This window comes from Condylura cristata, unplaced genomic scaffold (genome assembly GCF_000260355.1).
Source record: "Condylura cristata isolate star-nosed mole 26May11 unplaced genomic scaffold, ConCri1.0 scaffold00013, whole genome shotgun sequence".
Lineage (NCBI taxonomy): Eukaryota > Metazoa > Chordata > Mammalia > Eulipotyphla > Talpidae > Condylura > Condylura cristata.
Window position 1 is genome coordinate 48040723 of NW_004567114.1, and position 11049 is coordinate 48051771.

Consider the following 11049-nt stretch of genomic DNA (forward strand, 5'->3'; position numbering starts at 1 on the left):
ACACTGCTGAGGGGAACAGCGGGCGGGTCAGGAGAGGTCTGCCACACCATGTGGTCACCTCCGGGGCAGGCGGGAATCAAACTCATGCAGACGCGTCTTTTAGATTCTCAGTGCTGTGCTTTAACCCGCTGCACCACCAGGGAGGGCCCCCAGAAAATATTTTTATTTCCCCTATTCCAAAGGCTTTGAGGTCTACGGTGAGAGAGGGGTTGGGTGTCTCACTCCTGGAGAATGCAACTCCAGGAAATAAAGACCAAGTACAAGGGCATATACACCTCATTTGGTGATAGAGATGGATCCCCACTGCTGGGGAATCAAATATTAAAATGCCTTTACAAAAAGCCACTGAAAAAAATAAGAGAATCCATCGTCACTGTAGGGGAAAGTAAGGGCAGTGAGAGTTAGTTACATGTGCACATAACATGTATTATCCAAAGCACCAGCAGAGTTGGAACACAATGGACAGTGGCAGAAAACTTTCCTCAAAAGTAAACAGCTACACTTTTGGGAGGCTGGTGTGAGAGCAGTGATAAGAGTGGTTACTTCCACTAAGGGAACACAAAACTGAAAACTGCAAATTATACTTTTGTTATTCTGTGCTTTGTGTCCAGCAAGTCACATATTTATCAGCCTTCTCCTTATTTAACAACATACGTCTTTCCCACCTTGTAAGTTTTTCCTGAAATAGTCAGCACAATGCTGTGCTTTGACGACTTTGGTTATTTAAGAGTAATCCCAAATCAGCATTGTTAATCAACCACATGGGACGAGATTGAGAGAGAAAGACTAATGTGTTCCAGTTACCTTGTTCCCCTTTATGACCAAGCAGGAAGTTTCAGAGCAAACCTCCACCTCTCAGGAAGTTTACGTCAAACGGAGTATTGACATCCTGTTTAAAAAATCTTAAATTTTTCCCTCTATTTTAGGTATTCACTATTTAAAGTGTTGAGTAATCAGTCCTGAAATTGTTTCCTTTTATTCTCAAAAATATATGTATATCTGTTCTAAGTAACAAATGGGATGGCTCTGTGACTAATATTGAAAATATATTAAAGGGTTTTTTTTTTAGCATTAAGTGCCTATACTTATGACTATATCTTTATTCCCCATGCCTTATTCATTTGATCTCTCAAGCAGGTCTTTGTTAACCATGTTCTAATTCATTATTATATAGTTAGTAACACTAAAAACAAGCAAATAAAATTCTCAGTGGAGTATCCATCCTGGTTACCCTCCAGAACATGACATATAATACTAAATCAGGAAGGTGACAGACAAGGTGGCTGCTCTGGCTCTTCTAGTAACTGACTACATGAATTTGGCTAATTCCTTTAACCTCCCTAATTTCCGTTTTCTCACCTGAAAATGAGAAAGGTAGTGTAATTGGTCTCTAGTACATCCTGTGTGATTGTACTGTGGGGAAGTGGAAAGTCTTGTCTTTGATATGTTAACGTCATATTAAATTGAAAAAGAAAACATATTCTAAATGTAATCCTCAATGTAAACATGGTACAACTTCTTAAATATATTAACTATCATTCTTTTTATGGTTGCAAGTAATAGAAATCTAAGTAGATCCTGCTTTGGTAAGAAAGTTAATTTATTATAAGGTTAAGAAGTGTTTTACAGAATCCAAGGATAGCAATTCAGCTACAAGTGAAGAAGCAGGTAGGTAAATGGCCAAGACTCTTCCTCTCCAGTCTTTTCTTTTCTTTGTATGTTGGCTTTATTCCACCTTTTCTCCACAAATCTGGTTCTTCTCCTTTCCCAGATAACATGATGGAAAACAGAATAACTTGGAAGTTCCTAAATTTACAAGGTATAGCTTATGAAAAGAAACTATTTCTCCCTCAATCCAAATAACATATTCCTAGGAAGAGACTTTAATTCATTCACTTTAGAACAAATGCCCACCCTGGATTTTTCAACTGTCATATAAGTTTGGGACCACATATATTGACCTTAACTCCTAAGGAGAGGAGAAGGAAATTTCCAGAAAGGGGATATAAATAGAAAACACAATAGATATTCATACTACTAAAGTAACACTTTATGCAATTGCAATTTTTTTTTAATACTGGTTCACAGGAAGTTGAAAAATTAGTACAGAGAAGTTCCACCCAGTTTCCCCCAATGTGGTAGCATCTTACATAACTGTATAATATCAAAACCAGGAAATTGAGTTGGTACAACTCACAGACTTATTCATGTTTTACCATTTTACAAACATTCACTTGCATGTGTATACAAAAAACTACACAATTTTATAGTACCTTTATAGATTTATGTAGCCACTACCATAATCAAAATACAGAACTGTTCCATCACCACAAAGATCCTATGTATAGATATATATTTCAATAAATTTTCATGAAGTATATGGACCCATGTTACCCAGTTCAAGAAATAAGATCAATATCATCTCAGAAGACTTCTTTACTTCCCTTTTCAGTCACTGCTTCCATTAAAGTTGAATCATGCATGTACTTCTTTGTATCTGGCTTCTTTTACTCAACATCAGGCTTGTGGTATTCACTGATATTGTTTCATATAATTATAGTTCACTTGTTCTTCCATTAAAAAAATAAATTTATTGATTTTGTATAATATACAAAACTGCATGTTTTTAAAGTATAAAATTTGATTAATTTTGACTTATGCATTGACCTATACAATACCACAATCAAAATAATGAGCATATCTATTTCCTCAAATTGCCCATGAATTTTTTTTAAGATTCATTTATTTATGCATACAGAACTGAGGTACAGGCCAGAGGTGCAGGGGCGGTGAGAGGATTCACCAGAGATAGAGCAGGGAGCAGACAGGCAGGTTGACAAGTACACTGCTGAGGGGAGCAGTGGGCGGGTCAGGAGAGGTCTGCCACGCCATGTGGGTCACCTCGGGGGCGGAGGATGGAACTCGCACTTATGTGGCTGTGGCTAGCTTGCAGTGCTGCGCCCTAACCCTTTGCGCCACCACGGAGGGCCCTGCCCATGAGTTTTGAAGATAAGAAAGGAACTGAAAAAAGTTGTTTATGGCTATCCTGTTTTCCAGATCTTTTGTGGAAGGGTGGAGTAAGTAATTTCAACTTTTCCCTATTGCTAGCTGGACTTTAATGAAGAAGGTTTATATTACATATCCTCTATAAAAAAACAAATCTAGGTGTACGAGACCATCAGTCTAAATAAATATTTTAAACTGCCTCCTAAAGTGGCTCTAAATAAATATTATCTGTTAATGACAGAGACAAATGGGAAGTCCTGACGTGAAAGCAAAACCAAAATCTGCACACACATACACATGCATGTAACCTGCATGCATACACACAGGTGCAGAAGGAGTAGTTAACTGGTCAAACTTCTGAATTAGTTAAATAGCATATATCCCAAACTGTAAGTATAATAAGTTTTTAGAGTTCTGTAGGCCAAAGAATATTGCTAATTGTACATACACATAATATTTACACAGCACTATTCTTAAATGTGCTCAATAGTTATGTAGCTACTCTAATGCACAATTCCTCACAGAGACTCATTCATTCACATATCCTCAATACTTTTCTGTAATCAGACTTAATTAACTGTTTCATTTTGCAGAGGGGATATGAAGAGTTCTGACTAGTTTAAGAACATGTAAAATGTGTGAAACTGGAATTTAGTTCTTTTCATTGCTTAGATCGTGAAGTGTTATGTCTTGAGCTTCAGATTGTTCTGTGCTCGAAAGACAATGCTATTTTCAATATTTAAGTATTCATTAATTTCCTCCTGCCCAGGTGCTAGAGATACAGGACAAATAGTTCAGGGTTCCTATACTCAGAAAATTTGTGTTCTAGTGAATCTACTATAAGAGAACAAGTCTTCACATTTTAACTAAAGACATGATGTTGCATATTCCAGAGGCTTTTAATTTTTTTCCCTGGTGAAGTTTGGAAATGTTTTCCATGTTTGAAATTCAAGTGACTTTCATTTAAATTGAAACCACAATTCTTAAAACTGCTTTTAGAATCAAAACCCTTTTGTGTTATATCATAAGGAGTATAATCAAAAGGAATAAATTCATGAGAAGTGTTTCTAGGTTAATAGGTCTAGCTTGGATTTTGGACTTTACATAAACTATTGAGAATGGAGGAAAATTATTTATTTATAGAAAACACTGTTTACATATATACTCAGAAGTATAAATTTGATGATAGAAGAGGCTTAAGCACCTGCCAAGAAAAGTTAGTGATAAAAACAAGCTGAAAATCTAATCAAATCCAAAGATATCGTTATAGCTAAATAATTCATTTTTCTTTGTATTTTTCCATAACTAGGATAAATATTAGAAATATTTATCCATCTCATCACATTGAATTTTACCCTGTGTTTGAATAGCCTTTTGTTTGCTGCCAATAGATTTAAAGGTGGTATGATAAAATTTGCTAATGACAAATTAAAATAATAATTTCAAAGGTATTATCCTAATTAGTATCCTATCCTTAATTATTGAACAAATAGGAAATGGAAACCTGTGCACATTTTCCTAAGAGGAGAACAGCCATTTCAAAAAATCTTTCTCATTATTTACAGGTCAAAGTCAATTTTTAAAATGTGTTTGATAACTATATACTCCATATTGTGGGAAAAGACTGAATTAATCCTCTCCACAAAATGTTGAAAGCACCAGTACAAAAACCAGTCAAACAAATAGTTACAGTTAGCACACTAAAAGTTTTTCACCTGTTTTTTTTTTAATCAAATATGATCAAATCTGAAGATTATTCTTTTGTTCACATCTGTTTAAATAACGGCATAGTAAGAATGATTAACATGGACAAATGCAGCATTCTAGTGTGATAAAACCTAACCCTTTTCACTTTATATATTGATATGTCTACCACCAATATGTACTCACAGATCTTTAGGCTTTAGAATGAAAAATTCCCTATGGTTCCTCTAGTTACCTTCCACCTTCTTTGTAGATTTTCCAGGTGTTCTTCAGTAAATAAACAATTAACTTAAAAAGAATAAGGTTTATTTTGTACTTCCCTAATTATCACAGTTTCCACATATATCCTCTGCCTGTGGCTTTCACATGATTTACTTATCTTTGCATTTGTTACTCTGAATCTGAGTTCAAGTAACCTGCCTTACAAACCAGCCTGGACCAAGAGAATTTCCAGACGAAACCATCTCTTGCACATCCTCACAGTGATGTAAATTTGAAGACCTATAAAGAAGAGAGGGGTCAAAAGATTGAAGATTCAGAACATGATTTTCAACAACAGAAATGTATCTACTGCATACTTCATTCTGGCAAGCTTAACATTAGTGTCAGAATGGATTTTCATAGGTGATCTGAGAGCACTTACAGAAAAGATAAAATCACTTGAATTACCGAAAGCAGTTTAAGCCATACTATTTTTTTTTTCTTTCAGGTAATATTGGTAGTTTGCCATCAAGGAGAATACTGTGTGTAGAAAGTAAACATTGAACTCCTGGTGGATAAGATGGAAAACTGTGAACCAGACTATCATGCAGTTACAGCTCGCTTGAATGACTTTGGCCCAAGAAAGCAGATGAATGAATTCTTGGATGGAGTCCTTCAGTTAGGCTATAGAGCTCTGTCAGTGACTATTTGTTGCACTTAACATTTTTATTAGTAATTTAGATAGACCCTTATATGCAATTCAATTTGGAGCTCACATGTTGTTTTTAAGGATTACTAATTTGTTCATTGACAGTAAAGGAGTTATTTAGTAACTAATTATAAAAGCAAGAGTGTCCTTTAAAAATAAACTATACAAGTATTGTTCAAGTAAAAGTCTTCTTTGACAGTATTTGGACAGGTAGGAATTTTGGTAAACTACGACAGTGAGCTTCATTAAAATTCAGTGCTGAGAAGCTAATGAATATATTATTATATATATACCAGTATTTTATTGCTTGATCAAACCACTCAGCATCTGCCAAGAAAAATTTGATAAACCAAAGGTATTTGCAGGAAATCCATCTGCCAGGATAATAGGAATTATGTCCTGTGAAACTGCTATCAGAGGGACAGGCAATTTCAAATATCTTCAAATATCTGAAAGAAAGTTATGTGTATATGTAAACCTAATTATTTGTGTCTTCAGAAGACAAAACCAGGCTTGAAGTAAAATACACACCAAAAAAATTTAATTCAGTATAAGAGTCTATCTGTCTAGCCATCAGGATTGTGGGCTGCTTTCAGATTGTTGTAGATATCCTAGCCCCTGGAGCTCCAGAATATGTTTCCCTACAAAGACAAAGCGATTTTGTAGATGTTAAGAATCTTAATTTAGGGAGATTCTCCTAGATTAAGAGATGTGAGCTTGATGTCATCACAGTGGTCTTTTAAATGTGGGAGAGAGAAGCAAAAGAATCAGAGGAGATGTGATGATGCAAGCCGATTTAAATGTGTCAGAATTAAAGATGATAAAGATATTAAATTGCCAGGAAAGTGTCAGAATCCAAGAAGTTCAGACAGGATTTATTTATCTTTTTTTTTTAAGATTTTATTTAAAATAAAAATCTTGGGGTACAGGCCAGAGGTACTGGGGGAGTGAGAGGATTCACCAGGGACAGAGCAGGGAGCAGACAGGCTGACTGACAAGTACACTGTTGAGGGGAGCAGTGGGCGGGCCAGGAGAGGTCTGCCAGGCCCTGTGGTCACCTCCTGAGCAGGTGGGGATGGAACTCATGCAGAAGTGGCTTTAACTTCTTAGTGCTGTGCTTTAACCTGTTGCGCCACCAGGGAGGGCCTTATTTATCTTTTTTAAAGATTTATTTATTTGTGCATACAGAACTTGGGTACAGGCCAGAAGTTCAGGGGCGGTGAGAGGATTCACCAGAGACAGAGTGGGGAGCATAACAGGCAGATCAATGAAGTACACTACTGAGGGGAGCAGCAGGCAAGACAGGAGAGGTCTGCTGCATCATGTGGATCACCTCCCTGGCTGGGGATGGAACTTGTGTTGAAGCTGCAGTGAGCTGCACAGAGCTGTGCTTTCACCAGTTGTGCCACCAGGGAGGGTCCTCAGGCAGGATTTAAAAACTAAGCAAGGCAAGCAAGCTAAACTACAGTCTCTGAGTTATTTAACTGTGCCAATGCATTGATTTGGGCTCACTGAAACTCATTTTGGATTTCTATCAAAAATGTTTATTCCCCTAGATTGAGCCCTTTTTAAAAATTTTCTGGAGAATGTATTTCCATACATTTTTCCTTGGAGAATGTATTTCCATAACTTTTACTGGACCTCTGTATGAATAACACCCAAATTTATATCTCTAGTTCTGATTTCTCTTGAGTTTTAATCCCACATATCTCATTAACTAACATTTTCATTTGGACACTTTGAAATCCCTTTAAATCCAATATGTCTCTAGGGAGAAAAGATACAGGGACTGAGAGTTTAGAATGCAAAGAGATAAACATGGCTTCTCTTTGAAAGGACAAATAAAGCCAACTTTTTTTTATTGAGCCAAAATTAAGCAAAATTAGCCATGAAGAATTCTGATGACTAAATTTCAAGTGCAGTCAAGTACATAAATGCTTTTTATCCTCTAAAGGGATAGAGTAAATCATTTTTTTTCCTTAAGCTATGTGCCTTTAAAATGTTCTTGAATATTATTCTTAACACAAGAAACTAGACAAAATAACATCTGGACTTGATATGTGTGTCTCCAGCCATCAGTATCCTCTGTCAGAACTAGGCTGAGTCCAGTGAATGATAATTGATAAATGTGAGTTAAAGTTTGAGGAAGCGATGCATTATCCTGGTATGATGTGCCGGCTTTGGAGTCAGGCAGTCTGGATTGGAGTCATAGTTCTAATATTTATCGAATGAGTAATGTTGGAAAAACTGGTTAAACTCCTTTGTCTCCATTTCCTTTTCTATAAAATGCAGATAAATAGATTATATGCCTCGTGGGGTTCTTGAAAAATTAAAAGAGATAATACAACGAATGAGTGTAGAATGGTGATGCCATATAGCAGACACTCAATAAAAACTGAATTGAAAAAAAAAGAGACAATTATAAAAATCTCTTGACCACCAACCCAGGTGGCATTTGTTTGCATACAAGCTGTAATCCAAGAATATATTGGCTTGTTTTCCAGTGACAATCTGATTCATCTTAGTCCGTAATTCCTGCCTTAGTGAGGCATCTTTTTTTGGTTTCCTAATGATTGGTTCATGTTGTTTAGATTTGATGTCAACATTCTCTCTGATATTCCAGTGACTAATTCTGAGCTTACCACAACTCCTTTCTGGTTTCTACCCTACCTGCTCTACATTGGCAACTCGACCCACTTGTTCTTCAGGGCTTTCGGGAACACACCACCATAGGAGCCCTTAATTAACTTCACCTTTCACCCATTGTAATAGGTGCAACATTCCAGTTCTAACTTAGGCTCCAAAAGAACATGTAGTAGTTTGGGTAAGATGTTATTAAAAAGAATTGAAAACTGAGTAAGAGGAAGGTCTTCGTATATAAGTGTTCGTTTTTTTCTTTATCTTACTGAATGTAAGTCCAACATGCCATTAGTAATTAAAGAGGCTTATCCTTTAGGGTTATTATTTTTAATAAATAAATAAGATAGATTTGGATTAATCTATATTCTCTTATCCAACTCAGAGAATATACTAGACAGTGAGTCTACCAATCACAAACCAGACACCAGCATTCTCTGCATAGCATCTGAATTGTAAATATAATGACTCACAGAAAATAATACACCTTACTAAAGTAGGCCCATCCAAAATTATATCTATAACATGATGACAAATATCCATTTTTAATAATATCTCAACATGATTAGGTAGAGAAAATTGTCAATGCTTATTAAGAAGATAAAGAATAGAAGTAAATGGTTATGGGAATAAATGACCATAGAAGGAATAACATTTTATACAAGTAGTGTTCAAAATGCAGCTTTTTTGAAAAATTACTGTTTGCATAGCACTTTACTATAAATATTTTAATTTATTTATTGAGGTAACTGATTCACAACACTGTATGTTTTAGACGCACTCACACCTCTGCAAATATATGTCATTAGCCCACACCTCCCACCAAAATCTACCATAGTTCATTGAGCTCACATCCCCCCTAAAAATCCAATAAACATTTTTTAAGATATACAATTAACATACCAGAAAAATCACTTATTCAAGTGTACAATTCAGAGGTTTATAGTACATTCACAAGGTTGTGCAATCATTATCCCCAAAGAAAATCTCCAGTCGTGAATAGTCACTTTTCATTTCTTCTTCCCCACTGCCGTGGCAACCACTCATCTATTTTTGGCCTCTCTGTATTAGTCTATTCTAGACATGGATAATGATTACACAATCTTGGAATCATTCATTTACATACTTAAAGCATGTAAACTTTAGTGGCCAGATTCTTTCATTTAGCATGGTTTTAAGATTCACCCATTTGGACTGTAGATTAGTACTTTAACTCTTTACTGTTGAATGATATTCTGCAGTATGTCACAGAATAGATATATCATTTTGTTAATTTGTTTATCGAGTTGATGGACATTTGTGATATTTCATTTTTTTATTTTATTTTTTTTAAGATTTATTTATTTATTCATACAGAACTGGGGTACAGGCCAGAGATGTGGAGGGTAATAGGATTCACCAGAGACAGAGTGGGGAGCAGAACAGGCAGATCGACGAAGTACACTGCTGAGGGGAGCAGCGGGCGGGTCAGGAGAAGTCTGCTGCGCCATGGGGTCACCTCCCGGGCAGGTGGGGATCGAACTCATGTGGAAGTGGCTTTAGCTTCTTAATGCTATGCTTTAACCCGCTGTGCCACCAGGGAGGGCCACCACTTTTTATTTTTATGACTAATTTTTATTTTAACATTTATGTACAAGTTTTGTGTGGTTGTGTTTTCAATTCTCTTGAGTCTACACATAACGCATAGAATGATAGAGTCATGATAACTGTTTAACTTTTTGAGGAAAAATAATTTTCTAAAGCAACTGCATCATTTTACATTCCAGTATTTGAAGGATCCAATTTTACCAACTTCTCTTATTAGTAATATATGGCATTTTTATTCTGGTCATTCTGTCGGGTAGGAAATCATTGTAGTTTTGACTTTCACTTCCTTAATATTGGTTGTGTTTTTAGAAACTTATTGGCTATTTGTCTTTTTCCTTTAGAGAAGGCTATTCATATCCTTTGCCCATTTTAAGTTCTTAATATAAACTAAGCAAAACCTTTATTAGATGTATGTTTTGTAAATATTTTCTCCTATCCTGTGAGGTTTCTTTGCATTTTCTTGATGTGTCCTAAAATACACAAGAACTTTTCACTTTTGTGGAAGTCTAATTTATCTATTTTTTCTTGAGCTTTTATGTTTTGGTATCATATCTTAAAAAACATTTCCTAATTAGTCTATGGCCATACCACCCTGAACGTGCCCAATCTCATCTGACCTCAGAAGCTAAGCAGGGTCAGGCCTGGTTAGTACTAGGATAGGAGAAATCATTTCCTAATCTAAGGTCATGAAGATTTATATCTATGTTTTATTCTAGCACTTATATAATCCTTACCTATGATTTTGATGTTTTAGCACTTACATTTAAATCTTCAATTTATTTTTCAGTAAATTTTTATATATGGGGTGAGATAGGGGTCCCAATCCATTATTTTTCAGGCGGATGTTCTGTTTTTTCAAAATGATGTTTTTCCAGCACCATTTGTTGAAAAGACTATTCATTCTATACTGAATTTTCTTGGTACCCTTGTTGAAAATCAATTGACCTTATAGATGTGCGGGTCCAAAGGACTCTTACTATACTTGACTGCTCATCAGCACTTGACTCGCTCCTCATTCCTTATTGAAATAGACTATAATTAAATTAACAGATATCATGGAAGTTTTGCCTGCTCTAGAGATAATGCTAAGCATAGCCATTAACAAATAGTTGAGTATCAGTGTGCCTTTGATGAACAAGCACTGGGAAAGCAAGTGTGAGAGGTATTTGTGTGCCATTTTCTGTTAACAGTTTGGTATATAATTA